This window comes from Gossypium raimondii, chromosome 2 (genome assembly GCF_025698545.1).
Source record: "Gossypium raimondii isolate GPD5lz chromosome 2, ASM2569854v1, whole genome shotgun sequence".
NCBI classification, from domain to species: Eukaryota; Viridiplantae; Streptophyta; class Magnoliopsida; order Malvales; family Malvaceae; genus Gossypium; species Gossypium raimondii.
Window position 1 is genome coordinate 27223077 of NC_068566.1, and position 22689 is coordinate 27245765.

The 22689-nt window shown below is 34.4% G+C and overlaps 1 non-coding gene across 1 annotated transcript; it reads left to right on the top strand.

Moving 5' to 3' along the window:
- The first annotated feature begins 1576 nt into the window (after positions 1-1576).
- Positions 1577-1682, top strand: LOC128039432 (small nucleolar RNA R71). Its single transcript, XR_008193935.1, has one exon. It is a non-coding gene; the product is annotated as a small nucleolar RNA R71 (small nucleolar RNA).
- The last annotated feature ends 21007 nt before the right edge of the window (positions 1683-22689 follow it).

Here is a 22689-nt window from a genome sequence, read left to right on the forward strand (position 1 = left end):
AATAAGGGTTCTTCCAGTTGCTAGGAAATACCTTCCTAGGATGATTGACACTTCTTTATCTGCTTTAAAGTCTAGAATAACAAAGTCAGTAGGAAAAATAAATTTATCTACACGTACTAATACATCATCAATTTTTCCTTCTGGATGTGCTAAAGATCGATATGGTAATTGAAGTGTAACCGTAGTAGGTCTAACTTCACCTATCCCTAACTTCCTAAATATGGACATGGGTATCAAGTTAATGCTTGTACCCAAATCACATAGTGTCATAACACAATACGTTGCTCCAATGTTGAAGGTATGGTAAAACATCCAAGATCCTTCAACTTTGGGGGTAGTTTGTCTTGAAGATATGCACTGCATTCCTTCATCAGGGTTACCGTATCAAATTCTCCTAGTCTTTGTTTCTTGGACAAGATATCCTTCATAAATTTGATGTAATTCGGCATTTGTTCAAGTGCTTCTACCAATGGAATGCTGATATGAAGTTGCTTGAGTACGTCTAAAAACTTCTTGAACTAGACTTCCTACTTCTGCTTCATAAGCCTTTGAGGGTAGGATGGTGGAGGATTCTTTATTGGAACTAGTTAATTCATCTTCTATGACAATTCTGTATCTAACGAAGTTGTTAGTTTATCAGAATTGACTGGTTCAAAAGTTACCTTATCGGGTTTTGCAGATTCTGGTCCTGGTGAAGTTAGAATTTCAACACTTGGTTGAACTTCCACTAAGTCTTGAGCATCAGCTGGCTCCTCTTCAACTTCGACAGTGTTGGGCTCTAATGTCTTTCTATTCATTAATGTCAATGCTTTACAATGCTGTTTCCCTGGATTTCTTGGGTTCTCCGTATCACTAGGCAAAACATCTTGTGGTCGGTTCCTAAGTTTAGTTGCAAGTTGGCCTAATTGGTTTTCCTAGTTTTTTCAATGTGGCTACTTGGCTTTGGATTAAGGCATCATTTTTTGCTATGTATGCCTTCAACAGGTTTTCTAAGCCATTAGAAGTTTCAACTTGGGGTTGTTTTTGAACTTGTTGGGTAAATACAAGTGGCTGGGTCGGTCTAGGTTAGGCGTAAGTGTTACTGGGTCCAGTTACTCCAAGAGAAATTAGGGTGGTTTTGCCAAGATGGGTAATAAAAATTGGATTCAATCCTTGCTTTCCTCGATTCTAGTTCTAGTTACCAATGTAATACACAGATTCTGGGTTTGACAGACATTCTTCAAACAAGTGTCCTTCCCCACAATAAGCACATGCTGCATTTTCGAATTGAGTTGGTGGATGAGTTGCAAAATTATTAAACCTATTAGTAGTAAAGTTTTTAAGCATTGAGGGTATCAAGGATACTTGAGATGCAAGTGTAGTGAGAGCGTCCACTTCATGTACTCCAACGACTTGTCTTCTTGACGCTACTCGATTGATTAGCCATTGATAATTGTTGCTGACAATCCTTTCAATGATTTCATATGCCTCATGATAAGACTTAGAAAGGAGAGCCCCATTAGCAGAAGCATCTACTACCATTCTCGAGTGAGCCTTGAGACCATTATAGAATGTCTTAAGTTGGATGCAATACAAGATTCCATGATGAGGCACTTCCGTAATAATTCTTTGTACCTTTCTCATGCCTCATGCAAGGACTCGTCAACCATTTGTTGGAAAGTAGTGATCTCGTTCCTCAACTTAGCATTCTTGCTAGGCGGGAAATACTTCATGAGTAATCTTTTTGCTAACTCTTGCTATGTGGTAATGGAATGTGGTGATAATGAGTTTGACCAGGCTTGAGCTCTATCCCTCAGTGAATATGGGAACAACTTTAATCATAGTGCATCTTCGGGTACTACGGCTAGCTTGAAAGAATCGCTTACCTTCATAAATAGTCTTAAGTGAAGGTGAGGATCTTTGGTAGGTATTCCACTGAATTGACCCATTTTCTGAAGCATCTGGAACGTAACCGACTTTAGCTTGAATTATTGTGCCTCAATTTCGGGTCTCCTAATACCCAGATTAAGCTCATGAAACACTGGCATGACATACTATCTTAGAGGTCTATCCCTATCATCAAGAATAAGGATAGGAATTTGAGCAGGGTTTCCTCCGTCTTCTTGATCCTGGTTTTTGAAGTTCATCTCTTCGGTCCTTCTTTGAGCTGCTTGTCTTCTTCGTTGTTGAAAAGTTCTTTCAATCTCAGGGTCTACAAGGAGTAAATTGATAATTCAATCAATACTCATAAACACCTGAAACAAACACAGAAAAATTAACTAAGTTAAAATTGAACATAAAAAATAAACCAAAATGCAAAAATAATGACTCTTAAAACAGTCCCCGGCAACGGCGCCAAAAACTTGGAACAATGGAATTGTGCAAGTGTACACAATCGCAACAAGTAATAAAGTGACAAGTAAATGTCGAGTTATCGTACCCACAAGGACTTTGTAAGAAAATATTTATGAAATGCAATTAAAAACACTTTGGTGAAGGAAAAATCTTTTGTTTTGAAAAAGGGTTTAATAAAATTAGATTTTAAATAAGTAAATTAACTAAGAAAATTAAAAGGTAAAGTTTCCAATGCACGATTTTTGAAAAAAAGTTTAATCAATATGACATAATTGTGTTAGATCAATTATATTTCTAAATTTAATATTATTAAAACAATGTTCATGTTGTTACGAATAAATTCACGGCAACTTGGCAATTTGTTAACTTAGAGCACATATAGACTTACCAAATTAACTAATCTCTTGAACATATTACTATACCAATTCAAAAAATTAATCAATTTAATAAACAAGTAAAAGATTAAGTGAAGTAACAATATATACCTACATTGAAACCATTTAATCACAATAATCTTGCAAGTTATGTAAGGCTAATGTACCGCTTAATGTTGTCTCTAATTTAACCCTCACTACCTTAGAAGATTAAACATGCATTTACTAAGTATTGTGTCAATTAATTAAAATTTCAATACGATTAATAATTAATTCATTAGTTACCTTACAATCGGAATGCAAGAATAACATAATCATGGTTTTACTTAATCAAACAATTTTCAAGACCTATAACAACACAAACATGATTTTAATAACTTAAGTAGACAAAATGCAATCAAATTAACACGAATTAAATTTAAGCCATGTTAATTAAAATTAGAATAACAACATAACAAATATTCATAGACATGTTCATAACAATAACAATAAAAGTTAAAGGATAGGAAACTAGAATCAAATCATGTATTTATCTGAAGCTTAACTAGTTTGCTCTGCTTCTCTTTCTTCGCTCATTCTTACTAAGTCAAGGCTTCTACAAGCACTTGAATGCTGCTACTCAAGGTGATTGAAGGGCTCTTTTCTAAGAGGGAATTCGACAAAGGGAATGGAAGGGAAAAATAGGAAACAAAGGGAGAGAGATGTGTGGAATGAAAGGCGCGTTGAAATGAATAGGTGAAGGGGGTATTTATAGATGGGATTGGCTGCTAAAAATAGCAAAAAATCAGCAGCCATATACCCCGCTTGGCTGGCCTCACATGTGGCAAGTTTGAATGTTTCAAACTTGCTAAATTTAACTTGGGATGGATATTTAAAAACACAGAAAGTGGAGGGGTTAGAATGCAATTTCAAGGAGACTCCAAGAACTGATTTGAAAGTAAATAAATCAGCTATTTTGAGCTGATTAGGTCAGCATGTTGGACGATTTTGGGCAGCCCGATTGCTCGGTTGGATCAGTCTCTCGTATTAGCACAACTGAGTCTCCTTTCATAATATAATTAATAAGAATTATTTAACCCAAAATAAATTGGATAAAAATTAAAATTAATTATATGATGTATTAATATTCATAATTTGGACCGTCTTAGGCTGAAAAATTAATTCACCTCGATTCTTCAAAAATTGCTTCACGATTTTGTGCTTCTTGTAGTGTTTGCCGAGGCAATTTTCAAGCTTTATGCAAATCTGTCGAAAATAAATCAAAATTTATGAAAATTTATTATAAAATTCAATATGTTAATTATTTAAGTACAGTTAATTATTTTATAATTATATTATATTTTTCAACAAGAATTACTACGAAACTACATGAATTTGAGTTAAAAAGGACATAAAAAAGTCTATATATTTTCGTTTTTCTATCTTTGCATCATTTTTTCTTGGTTCTAATAATAGTTACTGAGGTGGTATGGTTTGCGAGATCCATTGTTTTGATTGAAGACGTTGAAGATTTCTTGTCTTATGATCCAAAATCCATTGAGTTGAGCATTTCAGCAATGATTTTTTGTATTCCTTTTTGGTCTTGGCTTGAGCTAACATTGCACTAGCTCTCGATTTTGCTTGAAGGAATCATAGTTTGGGCATAAGCCCATTTCAGTAACAGTTTTAGTTTCACCTAGTGCCTTAGCCCATTACAATACAGCAACAATCATGCGTTTGGGCCTTGGCCCATTACAGTATCCATATTCAGTATAGTAACATATATGCAATATCAAATCCTACCCAACTAGCCTCTACACTCCAACTCCGTCCAACCCTACACTTCATGTGGGGATATAATCAACCCACCCATCCTTACACTCCAAGTAGCACTGAATGCGGCACTATAGAGTATTATGCAGTTGAGCTACCAGTAAGTTGGCTCGAAGCCTTTCAGTACACTTCCTCTGATCAATAGAAACCCATCCTCATGCTATGCATCATACAATTATGTCATGTCAAATCATGGTATCATACATGCATCCAGTACAGTTTTACAGCATGCTCAATATACAGTCATAAATATATATATCGTACATGGATATAACAGTCATTCAGTCAATAGGGGTCTAGGTAAGCTTACCGACCCTACAGTAGGTCCACAGTCGACTCGGGCGACTCGTGCAACCTTAGCAATAAAACAGTAAAAATGGGTCTCTAAGCCCATGATATTCGCTCGTGTGGGCCCATATGCCCTTGTGGCCCACACGGCCCAATTTGGTCCAGCCTGTGTATCACACACGGCCAGCCTCGTCGATCAAATGCACATGTTCGATCTCACGACCAACCAGACGAACGGCTACACGCCCGTGTGGTGTCGAGAACCTCACTTTTCGGCTTTTCGCCATTTTTCGTTTACAGTTTATGGTTTACACACCTGGTTTCGATTCGAAGCTAAAGCCACCACGAGCACTCCAAAACCTATTATTGACCAACATTTCGCTCAATTAGTCACTTAAACAATCGAATTAAACTTAACCCCAAAACGAAAAAGTCGTCTTCCAAGCAGAAAAACCCTTACCTTACGAACTACGGACGCTTCCCTCTATAACTCGGCACCAGCACAACCCCTCACACCAGATTTTCGGCTGTCAACACAATTAAACAAAGGTTCCCCAATTAATAACTTAAAAATTAAAATTTTATAGCACTATTATCACTTACCGAACGAGTATGACTCTATGTTGCGCAATATGACGATTTGAAAACAAAGTTGAAAAGGGAAAGAAAGGAAAAAGGTGGATTCAGCAAGAGGGAGGATAAAATTCGGCAGCAAAGGAAAAATGGAGAGGACAATGATAGAGACTTTTTGCAGGAGAGAAGAAAGATAACTGGGTAACTCCCAAATCCCCTATTTTGCTCTGATAGAGGGTTGCGCGCGGACCAAGATCGAGTTGTCAAGTCACGAGAAAACTCCTACGAAAACTCTAAACGTTTGGATCTGAAACGAAACAGCAAAACTTAATTAGAATCAATTAGATCTGAAAACTAAAAATCCCCAAATCAATAAAGAACAACCAAGAATCAAAACACTAATGAATAGATGTTCTTGGAAGCCAAGAACATGAAATTAAGCCCCAAGATTAACTTTTAATCAGCCGAAACTATCAAAGAACACAAAACAACAACTAAATTAAAAACAGATTGCGAAATCAATTGACACTAGTTCTAGGGATTGGACGGCAAGAAAAGGGGGATTTTTGTGAATCAAAAACGTTTCTTTATGTCCAAGGAAGTGTCAAATCAGATCTTGAAGTTTGGAATGGCTGAAACAACACAAGACAATTAATCCCAAATTATTCAACAAATCGGCACAAGCAGAATTTAATAAAGAAGAATGAACATCAATAGAATTAAGAAAAGTCCTAAGAAGCCTTGAAATCCTGAAAGATCTCACAACTCCCTTCAAATGGCTCTAATCTCCCCTCCAATGAAGATCAATGGCAAGAAGAAGGCTGAAGATGGCTCCCACAATAAAAAAGATTGTTAAAACTACTTCTAAAGAAAACTCAAGAGAAAATTCTTGAAGAACTCAAAGAGAATTTTCACTCAAAACAAACCTGAAATTTTCAATGTAATTGTAATGCGTTTAAGGGTGGCTGGCCAAGCCATATATATAGGACTTCTAACTACTTTCCTAGCCCTACTAGGAAAACTTAAAAAGACCCTACTTTTGACTTTCAAAGGGGAATTTCGTCCAAGGCCTTTAAATGGGCCTCTTGGATTGAATTTTTACATAGAAATTTATTCATAAAGTCTAAAAATTAAAATTAAGTATTTAAAGAATTAAATTGGGCCACTTTAACAATTTGACCTGATTTTCAGCTAAGTCTAAATTAAACTTCTGGATTGGGCTTAGAACATCTTATTGGGCCTTGTCTTCAAGAACTTGGGCTTGTAATCCGTTCTCTCTCGAAATTGGCTTGTTAATGCTCGTAACTGATATCCAATGCGCCTTATTTGCAAGATTCGGTTTCTTGGACCAAGATTTCCAAGATTTGAAATCTTGATTTTCTTGATTCTTGAAATTGCTCAAAACAGCAAAATTGGACCAAGATTCGGTTTCTTGATTTTCTTGAAAACAAGAAAGTGAATCTTGATTTTCTTTTTCCTTTGTATACACATCTAAGGCCTTTGTGACTCGTATCATGCTCCCACTAAACCACATCCGTTATAGCTGGGTAACTCTCAAATCCCCTATCCTCCCACACATCTCAAACACTCAGTATTTTACCACATTTCAAACTCCTTCACGGCACAAGAACAAAAAAAAATCCCCTTGCACGTACAGGGATTCGAACTCAAAACCCCCAGCACACTGGCACCTACTTAACCACCAAACCAGCAGGCCCATTCTGACATATTTTACCAACATATATTTATAAGCCTACTGATTAGAGATAGGGGTTTATTAATTTAAAAACAAAAATTTGCCCAAGCGAAAGCTTGAACTTGGGACCTCTCAAACACTTCCCAGAACACTTAACCATTGAAGCAGACATACAATTGTGTCACAAACATACGAAAAAAAATATAAGAGATTTTGGGGCGTTACAGATGAAAAGGATATCCTATAAAGTGTTTAGAGATTGAGGAAATCAAAGTTGCTACTATATCTTTGATTTCTCTTCCTTGTTCTTCTAAAATAATTCTTCCTTGATCATCCTTTTTTATTCCTTTCAAGATTTCTTCTTGTTAGGTCTTAGTGAGTGCATGGTTCCACCATCCTTTTAATTGACCAGTAAATCCAACAACTAAACAATTGGCTATATCATGATCACTATTTAATCTATTTTGGTTTTGGGTTTTATAAATATTTGAAACTATTGACATTTGTTATAATAAACTGAGAATATTATATTCAAACATTTCATCTATATTCCATTCATAAATTGTATTAGCATTGTATTTATTTTGAAAAACAAGTTTTTCTTCTATATTAACATCAAGTGCAGTGATTTTTGGATAATATAATCTTTTTGGTTCTTTCCAAGCCATTTTGTTAATTTGTTGTTCATCTGACTGGTCAGAGTTAGATTGCGAAGATTGGTGTAATGTATTTACTGAATGTGGGCTTGCATTGGGGTATCAGGTACAACTAATTCAGACTTGTAACTTTCCAAAGCATCAAGTCTATTTTGGATTTCTGTTAAGAAATGATTTTGAGATTTTTGGAAAGGTTTTGGAATTTCATAAGTTGTAAATATTGGTTCTTTAGAACTTTTTTCTGTTACCTCTTTTACTGGTTCTTTCTTAATCGGTTGACTTTCTACCAAATTCTCAATATAATATAATTATTTTCCTATTGTATGAAGACTGATATTTTTATAGTTGTTTTTTTCTACTATCATTTTAATGTATTTTGATGAGATTTGTTCTCTTGCATCAGGAGCTCTCATTCTTAAAGGATGTTGGGATTCAACTTCTCCTTTATTGGTCTACCATCTAGTATTATGTTTTATTGTATTAATAGATTTTGAATAATATTTTCAAAACATTCAATGGATTTTTATGGATTTTTGGGTATTCACGAATTCATATATTCCCAAAGAATGCTTTCTTTTTATCATTATAATTTTTAAAGTAATATTATCTTTTTGTTAATTTTTGTTGCAATAGAAATGTTTTCTACACCATTCTTTATTGATATTAAAAGATTTTTCTAGAACAATATTTTTGAATTTTCTCGTCTTGCATTATTAGTCATTGATGAGTATATCGATGACATATTAGGTGAATTTTGGGGACTCTCTTCCTGTTTGACATAGATAGGTTAAGCTATATTTAAGGAATTATCTATTCCTTGTAAATTGGTTCTAAATGTTGTTGGGATAGAAGAGACAGAGGCTTTGGTTGCCATAAAATCTATTGTTTGTGTTTCTGGATTTGATTCTTCTTTTAAATTTAACCTCCTAAAAGTTGTGCTGGTACTTCCTATTTCAAAAGAATGACTTGGAGGCATTCTCTGTGGCCTGTTGAATATCAATTCAACTGTTCCATCTTGGTGTTGGGAAAATTCACTTAGTGAAGTGTTTCTAATAGGAGTTGGTGTCATAGGGTCTATAGCATCTTGAAGTTTCCACGTATCAGGGAGGTTGATTTCATGCCATTGTATTGCTATTGGGATTGTGATTTGAGATCTTGAGGTATCTGTTTCTATTAAGAGGGTTCTCCTTTTGGGTTTTGAAGTAAAGCCTGGTTAAGACTATAGAATAAATAGCTTTAAAATGGATCCGATACACTAGAGTTAGTACTTCAGATCTAGGAAGCATTTTGTAATTATGGGTATGTATTTGAAGGGTCAAAGATTGTAAAATATTTTTATCGGTTAAAGAGACCATAAAATTTGGGTAACAATTAAAATGTATTGGCCTAGTACATAGGCTTGAAGTTATTGATGAAATTCAAGACCTAGAACTTAAAAGAGAATATCTTTTGAAATTAAAATCCTCATTAAAAGATAAACCGAAAAAGAAAAAAAAGAAAAAGAAATTACTTTTAGTCAATCACAAATGTACAATATACAAGATATAATATTTAATAAATATGAAAAATAAAATCCAGATAGATTACAAATTCTAAATTACAATTAGAAATAAAACAAATTAAATTGGAACTTTCTCAGCTTAAAATGGAAGAACAAGCAATGAAAAAGAAAATGTAAACTTTAAAACATGAAATCCTAGAAAATAGTTCGTTAGAAACTGAACCCGAGCCTAAAGAAAATACACAGGAATATATGATGGTTCTCACTGAAATATCTATTCAAAGATATTTAATAAAATAAATATTATTATGAATAATGAATTTCAATTAGAAACAATAGCCCTTTTTGATACATGAGCAGATGTTTTGAAAATATCCAATTTGTTTTCAATATTTCCGAGTTTTGGTTTAACTATCTTTATTAATGTATTATTATTTTTGTCGAGTATTGATACACAGTCCAGTTAGCTATGGGTTAGGCGTGTCAAGGACAAAGTATCCCCATAGGCAACTATAGTAATCTAGAAATTTTGATTGTAGAACCTCTATGTAGGAAATAAGAAAACAAAGAATGTTTCCTTTCCTTAGAAGAACCAATTCTTCTGCAAGCTTTGCTTTGAATCAATCCCAAGAGTTTGACCAAACTGCAAATATCACTATTAATGAACAAGAAGAACATTATGAAATTATTCCTCAAAGATTTGATAATTGGACTCTCCCAAGAGTTCCGACAAACCAAGTTTACAAGAAAACAACTGTTGAAAATTTAAATGCTTTTTGTAGTTATGTTATAAAAACATAAGAAAGGTGTTTACCTATTCAAAAATAATATGAAACAATCCAATTATTAGATAAAGTTGTTATTAATAAACTTAAAGAATTTATGAAAATAATAATTTTAAATTTATTAATTATGTTAAATAACTCAATTAAATAATTTTATTTTATTTTTAAATGTAATTATAAAAATAAAAAGTAGTTAAAATAAAAAAATAATAAAAATTCCATTTTTAAAAGTTTGATATAGGCAACTCACCTAATTGGATTTGGGATTACAAGATGAGGTTCACGGTGCGGATGTCATATAGTTCTTTAGTTCATCGACCAGTGAGTAGTGCAGATACTAAGTGGAAGCATATATGGAAGTATCGAGGACCTCAATGTGTAAGAACTTTTCTTTGGCTTATGTACGAAGGCAGAATTATCATGAATCATGAAAGGTATAAAAGGAAGCTTACGGATAATATGAATTGTTACTTCTATTTTAATAACGTTAAGGATATTGATCATGTCTTGAGATCATCCTCGTGTTATAGGCTTATGGTATAGCTTAGTCAAACCAATGAAATTGGTTGAGTTTATTAGCATGGATGTGTGACCTGGTTATTTCTTAGCGGATCCAAACTGAGACCACCTCTTTGGACTAATATGCTAAATGTTATGGAAAAGGCGAAACTTATTGATTTTTTATCCGAATTTTATTGAGAAATAAGGGGTTCTAGAATAGAGGAAATTCTTTTTGTATTGATATGAGTATTGGTTTGTTACAAAGCTAGAGTGTGAATGGTACTAGATCCAGGCATGTTGCATTGATCAGCTAGAAATTACTACCTTTAGGGTGGTTTAAGGCTAATATTATTGGTGCTTTGAGAAGGTCTAATGGGTTAGATTTTACAAAGGGTGTCATCCGTGATGAATAAAGATGATGGTTACTAGGTTTTGCTCGTAAATTAGAAAGGTACTCAATTATTGAGGCGGAATTGTAGGGAACATTTAAGGGAGTTAGACAAGCATGGGACATGGTGTTGAAAAAAATCTGGTTTGAAAACAGTTTTCTTGTACAACGAAATTAAAATTTTAAAACTCGACCCGATTTGTTATATTTATAGTAATAAACCTTAGATTGAAATCACATCTATGTTTTCGGATAAGCAAATCCTTGATGTTTTCTGAATTTCAACCAAATGATCTTCTCTGCTATTCTCGTACCACAAACTACTTCGAATGTGGGCTCGAATCAACTGAATCAGAACACAAAACTAGAAAATATTTTCTTTTCCTTTTTGGGGTGAAAACAAAAATTATCTCTTCTTTAATAGAAACTAGTAGAATTGTTATTTTGGAATATATTTAATAGTTAAGAATAAATTCTCTCTATTTTTAGTAGGGTAATAAGCTCTCAAAGTTGCGTTAATAGCCCTACTGGTGCCATTTTTTATAGGTTTATTTCAACTAGAAAAACAATTTCCTACTTAGAGTAGGAGTAGGGTAGACGACTTCCCCTAGTATTCCTACTAGGGTTGCCGCCCCTTCATATTCCATGAGGGGATTTTGGGCCTCTTTCACATCGAGTCCAATTATGAGTACTTCCCAGACTTTTCGATCTAGTACTTTGTAATTGATGCAAGCCAATCATATTTGTTTATTTCCAAAAATAAACTTTAATATATTTATATTAAATAATTTTCTCATCCCAATTTTACCCCAAGTAAAATTATGGTTATTTTACCCTTGGTAAAATTTTTGAAAAATATATTTAATATTTTGCAATTTAACTTGTTCACTATGACCAAATGATTTATTTTTATTTCAGGTTTTAAAATAACTCAAGAACATAAACTCATTCTCCCGATCATTTTTTACTAATTCATCTACATTTGAAAATGAATCATTTCTCATTTTCATTTCCATTTCCATTTTGGGAAAACTACATTTATTTCCAAATGATTCGATTTCTTCATTTCAGAGAAAACCATAATTATTCCTGAATGTTTCCCATTTCTCTATTTCTATTCATTCCAGTCATTTCAATTCAAACACGCAATTCATTTGTCATTTCAACGAGCTAGCAGAGGGACCAATTGGACATATGCAATTAGGGCTTAAATGATTTATAATTAAGTTTTAGCTTTTCGCCTATTAATTATAAACTCATTTAGTCATGAAGTCATTCCACTATAGTATGATGGCTGAGCTCTCCCTAACGACACACAATTACGAAAGCATCTACTTAGTGCTCATCTAATGACCTTGTCATAAGTGTGTTACCCTCATAGGATATCTTTAAATATGATCCTATTTTATCACATGGTAACCATTACATCTTCCTTCATGAAAAGTCAATTACTATTAAATAGTAATCAAACAAAGGCGAACAACCCATGGCCACGTTTACTTTTCATTAATCATGTGATGCCAAATAGAGGATATAATTTACCCATGTCTTGGGCAATGAATTTCACTGTTGTGAATGATGCTATGTACTGCAGAAGTCGTACACCCAACACACCAGCTTTTGATTCCTTATCTATTCGAAATTAGACTTTTACTTACATCACAGTGTACGAGTCAAACATACATAGTCCGCCATCCACTCAGGATTTAGGTATGCCACACTGTGAATGTCTTAAGCGAATAAATCCATAAATAGATTCGTGATCTATTCTACTTGGGTCCAGTCCAATGGACTGTCAGTCTAGTCAGTCACATCTATGTCTCTATCTTGTAGGAGTGGTCTGTTCCGATGCCCAAGATAAGACATCTCCCCAATTGGACTTGATAGACATAATATTAGTCTTTCAACCAATTTTCTCATTTTCGATTACACTAAGGACATGTTTAGGTTCATCTACTAATAGAAGTTGTCTTTCCATATTACAATCTGACCACGTAATATCGCTTGGTTCCAATTTAAATATTAGACAACCAATTAGCAACATTTGCTTCTATTTTACTTTGCATTCAAAAACCATATGAGGAAAATTATACAAAACATATTAATGTAATAAATGAATTTGTTTTATTAACCAATTTATTTGAAAAAATTACAAGTGTACATTGACAAAATACTACACTTAGGACACCAAATCCAACATATGAGAGTTAGAAGATTAATTTTGGAGCTTGATAATTTATTGGTAGTCAACATGTTGTGTATCAAGAAAGACAGTAGCTCGTTTACACTCATGTGATGACTAAACTTATGCTAGAGCAAAATTGAGAAGTTAAAATAGAGTATAATTACAGGGAAGGAAATTGATTTTCCATGATCTACATTGTTATTTATATCCCTTTTCACATAATTTAAGATTCTTTAATAGAGAAATCAAGTCATTTTAGTACTAATTTATGTTTTGATAGTTGAATTAGTTATTTTATGCTTTTTAGTAGTTTTTATAGTATGTTGATATCTAAATAGGATTATGTGGTTATGTAGGATGAATTGGGAGCTAAAGATGCAACTTTAGGTTGAAACTACTACAAAATTCGTGACAGTGAAGCATGAAAGTCGTGACATCAAAAATAGACTCCAAAATGACCTCATGAATGAAATTAAAGTGAATGTCGTGACATTGGGCTATGGAAGTCACGTCATTAAAGACAAACACAAGGAAGGGATACAAACAGAGTTGATGTCTTGATGAGTAAGGTGTTCCACGTTATGACGTCGTGCGATTTCCCAAGGACGTCAACTGCATTTTTAAGGGTGGTTCTGGGTATTTTCTGAGTTAAAACCCTATTTGTTGTAAGAAGTAGAGAGGCATATTAGTATTTTGATTTTATTCTATATAAGTAACATTATAATCAAAATTAGGGGGATTGTTACAGATTTTTACATAGAATTTATCTTTCTTTGGTTAGGTTTTTACTTTCATGTTAGCTTGATCGGGAAATTTTCTATTCTGAAGTTGAGACGTTGCGAGCGGAGAATGTTTTGGATGTGTGCTTTTACATTGATATATCAATGAACATTCTCTTTCTTTGTAAAATTGATTTCAAATAAACCCGAAATTAAGAATAAGGGATTAAACTGAAAGAGACCGCAAGTTAGGGACCTATATTGAAATAAACGAGAAAGCTGGAAATAGAATGGGATATGGTTAAGAACCAAAACTGGTTCGGTTAGAATGGAACCTGTTAGTTCCATAGTGGGAGACATAATAATTAGTAATGGACGGTTCTCACAAGGTTGGTGATAGTGCAGGAAGGGCTATAAATAGCTAAGAGATGGCTTTTAGGGATGATTTTCTTCCCATCCTTTTCCCACTTTCTCTCGTTCTTTATCTTCTTCGGTAGCTTGAAGAAGGAATAATTATGGAATTTTCTGCATGGAGCAGACTTCGTGTGGAAGGAGCTGAAAAAGTAGGGAAACTAGTAAGCTGGTAAGGTTCTTAACCCTTTTGTGTATGTAGAATGAAGTCATAGAATTTCAGAACGGTTTTAAGGGTTCTGCGTGTCATAAAAACTTAAACTTTTGAGATGTAGTGTAAGTTTAACCAGTGGGCTTTTTGGTTGTAAGCTACATCCTAGAGAATGAAAGCTCTGGTGCTCAAGAGAAGGAATAAGTTATGGAAATGATAAGGATTCAGGTGAGTTCCAGACCCCAAACCTACTGATATGGTCTACGCTGTCTAAGCATGCCAGGGTTGCATGAACATGAGATATGATGATATGTGCATGCGTTGCATGATTATGGGTAAACCCTAAGGGAATAGATGAAGTTAGGATGGGCTGAGGAGAGAACCCATTAGTTATCACCTTGGGCGAAGCTCTACACCTTGAAGATGGAACACTACAGTGTTCGAGCATCAAGGTTAGGTGGTGTAAAAGAAGTAATGAGGGCAGGATTCGGGAAATGAAATAGTGGAATAGTATTTACCGTGACGGCAGTATCAACTGGTTCTTTAGGGTGGCACCGTGACAACGGTATATAGCGTAACGCCATAGATAAAAGATGTTATGGTAGTTTGATATGTGGTATGTAGCGTAAGACCATGGATGAAAGACTCCATGATGACAATGTATAAGGTAATCTGTAACATCCCGATTTTGGGCCTAGTAGGAACAGTGGTTTTGGGACAACAAATCTGATGAGGAAAAATTTATTTTTCTTATATTTTTATGGTTTACGATTTCACATAATGATTTTGTGAAAATTTCGTTCAAAAATTTCTACGTTTGGGCACTCAATTTAGTCAAAATGACTAAATTGTAAAAAGTGCAAAAGTTGAGTTCTACATGTTAGAGGTGTCCAATTGTTATGAAACTTTAAATTGGAGGTCCTTATATGGTAATTAGACCATTGGTTAAGTTGGTAGACAAAAATGGACATGAGATAAGTGAAATAAGAAATTTTTACGTTAGGGACAATTTGGTAATTTAGTAATAAAAAGAATTAAAAAGGGAAAAAGATGGCAAAATGTGCTCATCTTCTCCATGGTGAGCGAAAATAGCAAGGGGAAGCCATAGTTAGGGTTTTCAAGCTTCCAAGCTCCATAATAAGTGATTCCAAGCACTATTTTTAATGTTCTTTACGTTTTTAGAGTCCCGGTAACTTGATTTAGCTTATTCTAGCAATAATTTAACCTAGAGTTTATATTTGGAAAAATACCCATAGGTGAAATGTGTTTATTTTGATGTTTTATGGTAGAATATGAACCTTGAAATTATGTTAAACAACTTTTGCTAGTCGATTTTAAGTGAAAACGAGTATATTGACAAAATCGGTAAAAATACCTAATGTTCATAAGTACATGCTAGAGTGGGAATTTGATGTTGTCATAGAAGGGAGAAATATTCAGCATGTCATAAAACAGAAGAATAAGAGATGAAGTTTAATTTTTGAGCTTTGGGGCAAAAGTGAAATTATGCAAAAGTTTAGGAGAAAAATCGTAATTTTTTGAAAGTTCGAGTCAAGGATTTTGTTGATGAATGTGAGTATTAAATAAGATAAGTTTGCTATTATAGATCAAGAAGAATGAAATTCGGAGTTAGACCGGGGAAAGAAAATGATAGAGGGCTAAGTTGTTGGATTTGGTCAAATTTTGTACCGAAGTAAGTTTACGGTAAATAAATAAAATATTTTAATAATTATTATTAATGTTGTTATTTTCCAGAAATTATATATTTATTTCATGAATTTATTTAATGTTGACTCAAGTATGAGATGATAGAGAATCAGTGTTAAAAAGTCCCGTTGAAACATAAGGAATGTATCAGATACAAATGTCATGACATTTGGGTAAAGAGGTCTCATGTAAGACCGTGTCTGCAACATGGCATTGGCACTGAGATAAGAGGTCCCATGTAATACCATGTCTAGGACATGGCGTTGGCACCGAGATAGGAGATCCCATGTAAGACCATGTCTGGGACATGGCGTTGGCACCGAGATGAGAGGTTCCCCATAAGACCATGTCTGGGACATGGCATGGGCACCAATATGAGAACTCCCATGTAAGACCATATCTAGGATATGGCATTGGCAGTACAAGAAACATCCCAAGTATCCTTATTATTCCAATGTGGCTCAACGGGCTAGAAAACAGATTATGTTCTATGGAAGTTCATGTAAAAGTATAATTAGCAACTTCAGGTGAGTTATAAGAGTTAATAATATGATATGATATCAGTGAGAACCAATATTTCAGCAAGAGAAGAGTAAGTTGTAATCTTAAGCTATCTAAATAGGTAAGTAAATAAAAAAGTAAATGAGAGTAAGTAAAGAGGAAACTTAAGAACATGATACTTGCATATCATTATTTGTGTTAAATGTTGTTATTTATTTACTTGTAAACTTACTAAGCTTTATGCTTACTTCTTTTATTTCTTTTTCTTTCATATAGTATTATCAAGCATAGTCGGGATCTTGAAGACTTCGGAGAGCGTTTACACTGTCAACCACCACAACTCGGTATTTTAAGATGATAAATGTTTCGAGCTATGGCATGTATAGGTGCTTTATATTCTTAAATTATGACCAAAATATGATATGTAAATATTTTATGATGAATAGTTATTAAAATGGCTAAGTATGAAGGTGTTTGTTGTTATAAAAGTCTAGGTGATAAATTATGCATAGAAATCATGAAAAAGTAAAAATTGGCAGTAAATCAGTTTTGAGACAGCAGTAGTGACGTGATTTTGAAAAATCACCAAGGATAGTATAAAATGAATTAGAGGGTGTATGAGATATATAATTAAATCTTATTGAGTCTATTTTCATAGAAAAATAACAATGTAGACAAAGGAATTATGTATTCTGAGATATTTTCATTTTAGTTAGACAAGGTCAAAGTGGTTTTCGGAATCCCCTGTTCTGACTTTGGAAAATCATTAAAAATTGTAAAAATATATTTGTGTGTTTTAGTTTGTATGTATAGATTCCTTATTAAGTCTATTTTCTGTAGAAACAAGTGAGAACACCATATAAAGTCTGTACAATGAGATAATTAAATTTTAGTGACGAGAGGTCAGGACAGTTAATTAGTGAAATAGGGGGACTTTAACTAATAAACTGTACTAATTGGCTTAACTAAAAATTCTGAAAAATTTATGGTGAAAAGATATGTGAGTCTAGTTTTAGGGAAAATTTACGGATCTAAATTTCGAGTTTTTTAGCTCAAGTTATAATTAATTTAGTTCTGTTGCGTAGGTGGATAGTTTTATTGTGAATAGTGAAATAAATTATTTTTATTTGTTTAAGTAATCCAAAAATTTTTAATGTTCCCGGTTGGGACCCGAACCATTTCTGTTGCATGTTTTAGGGTCTCGAGAGTTCTTTTAGGGACATATTGATTGAATGTGAGTGAATTAATTTTAAAAGCAAGTTTTTTATGCTTCGAATTAGTAAGTTAAGTCAGGTAACGTCTCGTGCTCGACTCTGGCAACGGTCTCAAGTAGGGGGTGTTACATTTGGTATCAGAGCAAGTTTAGCCGGTTCTCTGAATATTTAGTATGAATAAGAGTTTAGTTATACATGCCATACTTGTATTTTGATAGTGTGATGACTCTTGACGATTTTAAAATGTTTTTCTTTTATAGTTATGGATCCCGAAATAGCTGGTAGAGGTGATGTAGAAAGTAATGCGCCCACTCCCATAGAAGAGACGGTGCCACTAGATGGTAGTGAAAGGCCCGTTACAGTTAGTCAGGGTGGAAGGGCTCGAAAAGCCTTCTTCCAAGCTATGAATGAATGGTTTGTCGAGTTCGTTCGTATAAATCCGGCTGTTAGACCTCCACCCCTCATGATTTTCAGATTCCCCTTGTAGCTCCCCCAGTTACAGGTACAGGTACAGTTATAAGAGAAAGACCACCAGTTGATAAGATCAGAAAACAATGGGCAGAAGAGTTTCGGGCTACTAAAGATGATGATGCAGAGAGAGCAGAATTTTGGCTTGAGAATACTATTAGAGAATTTGATGAGTTATCCTGTACACCTGAGAAATGTTGAAGTGTGTTGTCTCACTCCTTAGAGATTCAGCCTATCATTGGTGGAAGACTCTTGTGTCAGTTGTACTGAGTGAGAGAGTTACTTGGGATTTCTTTCAGGAGGAGTTCTGTAAAAAGTATATCAGTCAGAGGTTTATTGACCAAAAAAGAAAAGAGTTCCTTGAGTTAAAGTAGGGTAAGATGACTGTTACTGAGTATGAACGTGAATTTGTCAGACTCTGCAAGTATGCTCGAGAGTGTGTATCTATAGAAGCTATTATGTGTAAAAGATTTGAGGATGTGCTCAATGATGATATCCGACTGTCAGTTGGTGTTCTAAAGATAAAAGAGTTTGTTGTTCTAGTTGAGAGAGCCTGTAAGGAAGAGGAGTTGTTAAAAGAAAAAGAAAAGGGAAAAGCTGAAATTGAAGTTCAAGACTCGAAGAAAATGTAGATGTGTCAGATAGTTCTCTTGCCATGATTTTTGTTATGTCTGCTCAGAAATTTTTGAGAAAAGGTTATGAAGCTTACCTTGCTTTTGTATTGAATACTAAAGATCCAGAGTTGAAAATTGAATCAATGCTAGTAGTTTGAGAGTTTTCTGATGTGTTTCCGGAAGAATTGCCAAGTTTGCCTCCTATTAGAGATGTTGAGTTTGGTATTGAGTTGATTCCAGGTACCACTCCTATTTCTATTGCTCCTTACAGAATGACTCCGATGGAATTGAAAGAATTGAAAGCTCAGTTGCAGGAATTAACTGATCAAGGTTTTGTAAGGCCTAGTTGTTCTCTGTGGGGTGCACTAGAGCTTTTTGTGAAAAAGAAAGACGGTTCGCTGATGTTGTGTATAGATTATCAGCAGCTAAAGAAAATAACAATAAAAAAATAAATATCCACTGCCTAGAATTGATGATATGTTTGACCAATTGAAGGGAGCCACTGTGTTCTCCAAGATAGATTTGAGATCCGGTTACTATCAGTTGCGGGTTAAAAAATCAGATGTTCCAAAGACTACTTTCTGGACTAGGTATGGTCACTATGAGTTTCTTGTTATGCCATTTAGTTTGACTAATGCTCCTCTCATATTCATGGATTTAATGAACCGAATCTTTCGACCGTACTTGGACAAGTTTATAGTTGTGTTTATTGATGATAATCTAATTTATTCTCCTGATGAGATTGAACATGCCGAACATTTGAGAACAGTTTTACAGATTTTGAGGGACGATCAGTTGTATGCCAAGTTTAGCAAAAGTGAGTTCTGGCTTCGAGAAGTCGGATTCCTTGGGCACATTGTCTCAGGTGATGGTATTAAAGTTGATCCGAGTAAAATTTCAGCAATTGTTGAGTGGAAACCACCCAGGAATATATTAGAGGTTAGAAGTTTTCTTGGATTAGCTGGTTATTACAGATGGTTTGTAAAGGGATTTTCCATGATAGTTACCCCATTGACAAGATTGTTGCAGAAAGATGTCAAGTTTGAATGGACTGAGAAGTGTCAGTAGAGTTTTGACAAGTTAAAGGCATTGTTGACTGAAGCTCCTGTTTTAGTACAGCTAGAACCGAGTAAAGAATTTGTGATTTACAGTGATGCATCCTTGAATGGATTGGGTTGTGTACTTATGCAGGAAGGTAAAGTAATAGCATATGCTTCCAGAAAGTTAAAGCTACATGAGAAAAACTACCCGACGCATGATTTAGAGCTAGCTGCCATTGTATTTGCATTGAAGATTTGGAGACATTACTTGTATGGTGAGAAGTGTCGAATATTCACTGACCATAAAAGTTTGAAATACTTGATGACTCAGAAAGATTTGAACTTGAGGCAAAGAAGATGGCTAGAGTTGATTAAAGATTATAAGCTAGTGATCGATTATCACCCGGGTAAAGCAAATGTTGTTGTTGATGCCATGAGTAGAAAGTCTTTATTTACATTGAGAGCTTTGAATACTAGTTTGACTTTATCTGATGATGGTTCCATTTTATCTGAGTTGATGGCTAAACCGATATTTCTCGAAGAAATCTATGAAGCTCAGAAAAATGACAGTGAGTTGCAAGCTAAAAGAGCTTAATGCGAGTCGGGAATAGAGTCTGATTTTTAGATCAGTTCTGATGGTTGTTTGATGTTCAAAGACAGAGTATGTGTACCAAAGAATGATGAGCTTATTCGGAAGATCTTGCAGGAAGCACATAGCAGTTCTTTGTCTATTCATCCAGGTAGTACAAAGATGTATAACGATTTAAAGAAAAGGTACTGGTGGGCAGGAATGAAAAGAGATATTTCAGAATTTGTTTTTAGATGCTTGATCTGTCAACAGGTAAAGGCTGAACATCAGGTACCTTCAGGTTTATTGTAGCCTGTGTTAGTTCCTGAGTGGAAATGGGATCGAGTTACCATGGATTTTGTAGCAGGGTTACTGTTGACACCGAAAAAGAAAGATGCAGTATGGGCTGTAATTGATAAGCTAACGAAGTCAGCTCATTTTATTCCAGTTCGTATGGATTATTCAATTGACAAGTTGGCTGAATTGTATGTTTCAAAGATAGTCAGACTACATGGGGTACCGTTATCGATTATCTCAGATAGAGATTCGAGATTTACTTCGCGGTTTTGGAGGAAATTGCAGGAAGCTCTGGGTATAAAGTTAAATTTCAGTACAACTTTTCATCCTCAGACCGACGGTCAGTCAGAGCGAGTTATACAGTTACTTGAAGATATGCTCAGATGTTGTGTTTTAGAATTTCAAGGTAGTTGGGAGAAATATTTACCATTGGTAGAGTTTGCCTATAATAATAGTTATCAGTCGAGTTTGAAGATGGCACCTTATGAAGCTTTGTATGGACGTAAATGTAAATGCGCCTTTATATTGGATGAACTTAAGGAAAATCGATTTCTGGGGTTGATTTAGTCAAAGAAACGGAAGAGAAAGTAAAAGTTATTAGAGATTGTTTAAAAGCAGCTTCAGACAGACAAAAGTCTTATGCAGATTTAAAAAGAAAAGAGATCGAGTATCAAGTTGGTGACAAAGTTGTTTTTGAAAGTATCACCGTGGAAGAAAATTTTCAGATTTGGCAAGAAAGGCAAACTAAGTCCACGTTTCATTGGACCGTTCGAGGTGACTGAAAGAATTGGGCCCTTAGCATATCGGTTAGCTTTGCCAACTAAGTTAGAGAAGATTCATAATGTATTCCATGTGTCTATGTTACGTTGTTACCGTTCCGATCTGTCACATGTGATCTCACTGACAGAGGTTGAGATTCAGTCAGACATGACTTATGTTGAAGAACCGGTAAAAATTCTAGATAGAGAGATTAAGCAACTAAGGAACAAGAGTATTGCACTTGTGAAATTATTATGGAATAGGCATGGAGTTGATGAGGCTACATGGGAGCCTGAGGAGGCCAACCGAAAACAGTACCCAAATCCCTTCACAGGTAGGATTTTCGGGGATGAAAATCCCTAAAGAGGGGAGAAATGTAACATCCTGATTTTGGGCCTAGTCAGAACAGTGGTTTCGGGACCACAAATCCGATGAGGAAAAATTTATTTTTCTTATATTTTTATGGTCTACGATTTTACAGAATGATTTTGTGAAAATTTCGTTCAAAAATTTCGACGTTTGGGCACTCAATTTAGTCAAAAAGACTAAATTGTAAAAAGTGCAAAAGTTGAGTTCTACATGTTAGAGGTGTCCAATTGTTATGAAACTTTAAATTGGAGGTCCTTATATGGTAATTAGACCATTGGTTAAGTTGGTAGACAAAAATGGACATGAGATAAGTGAAATAAGAAATTTTTACGTTAGGGACAATTTGGTAATTTAGTAATAAAAAGAATTAAAAAGGGAAAAAGATGGCAAAATGTGCTCATCTTCTCATGGTGAACGAAAATAGCAAGGGGGAAGCCATAGTTAGGGTTTTCAAGCTTCCAAGCTCCATAATAAGTGATTCCAAGCCTTGTTTTTAATGTTCTTTACGTTTTTGGAGTCCCGGTAACTTGATTTAGCTTATTCTAGCAATAATTTAACCTAGAGTTTATATTTGGAAAAATACCCATAGGTGAAATGTGTTTATTTTGATGTTTTATGGTAGAATATGAACCTTGAAATTATGTTAAACAACTTTTGCTAGTCGATTTTAAGTGAAAACGAGTATATTGACATAATCGGTAAAAATACCTAATGTTCATAAGTACATGCTAGAGTGGGAATTTGATGTTGTCATAGAATGGAAAAATGTTCAGCATGT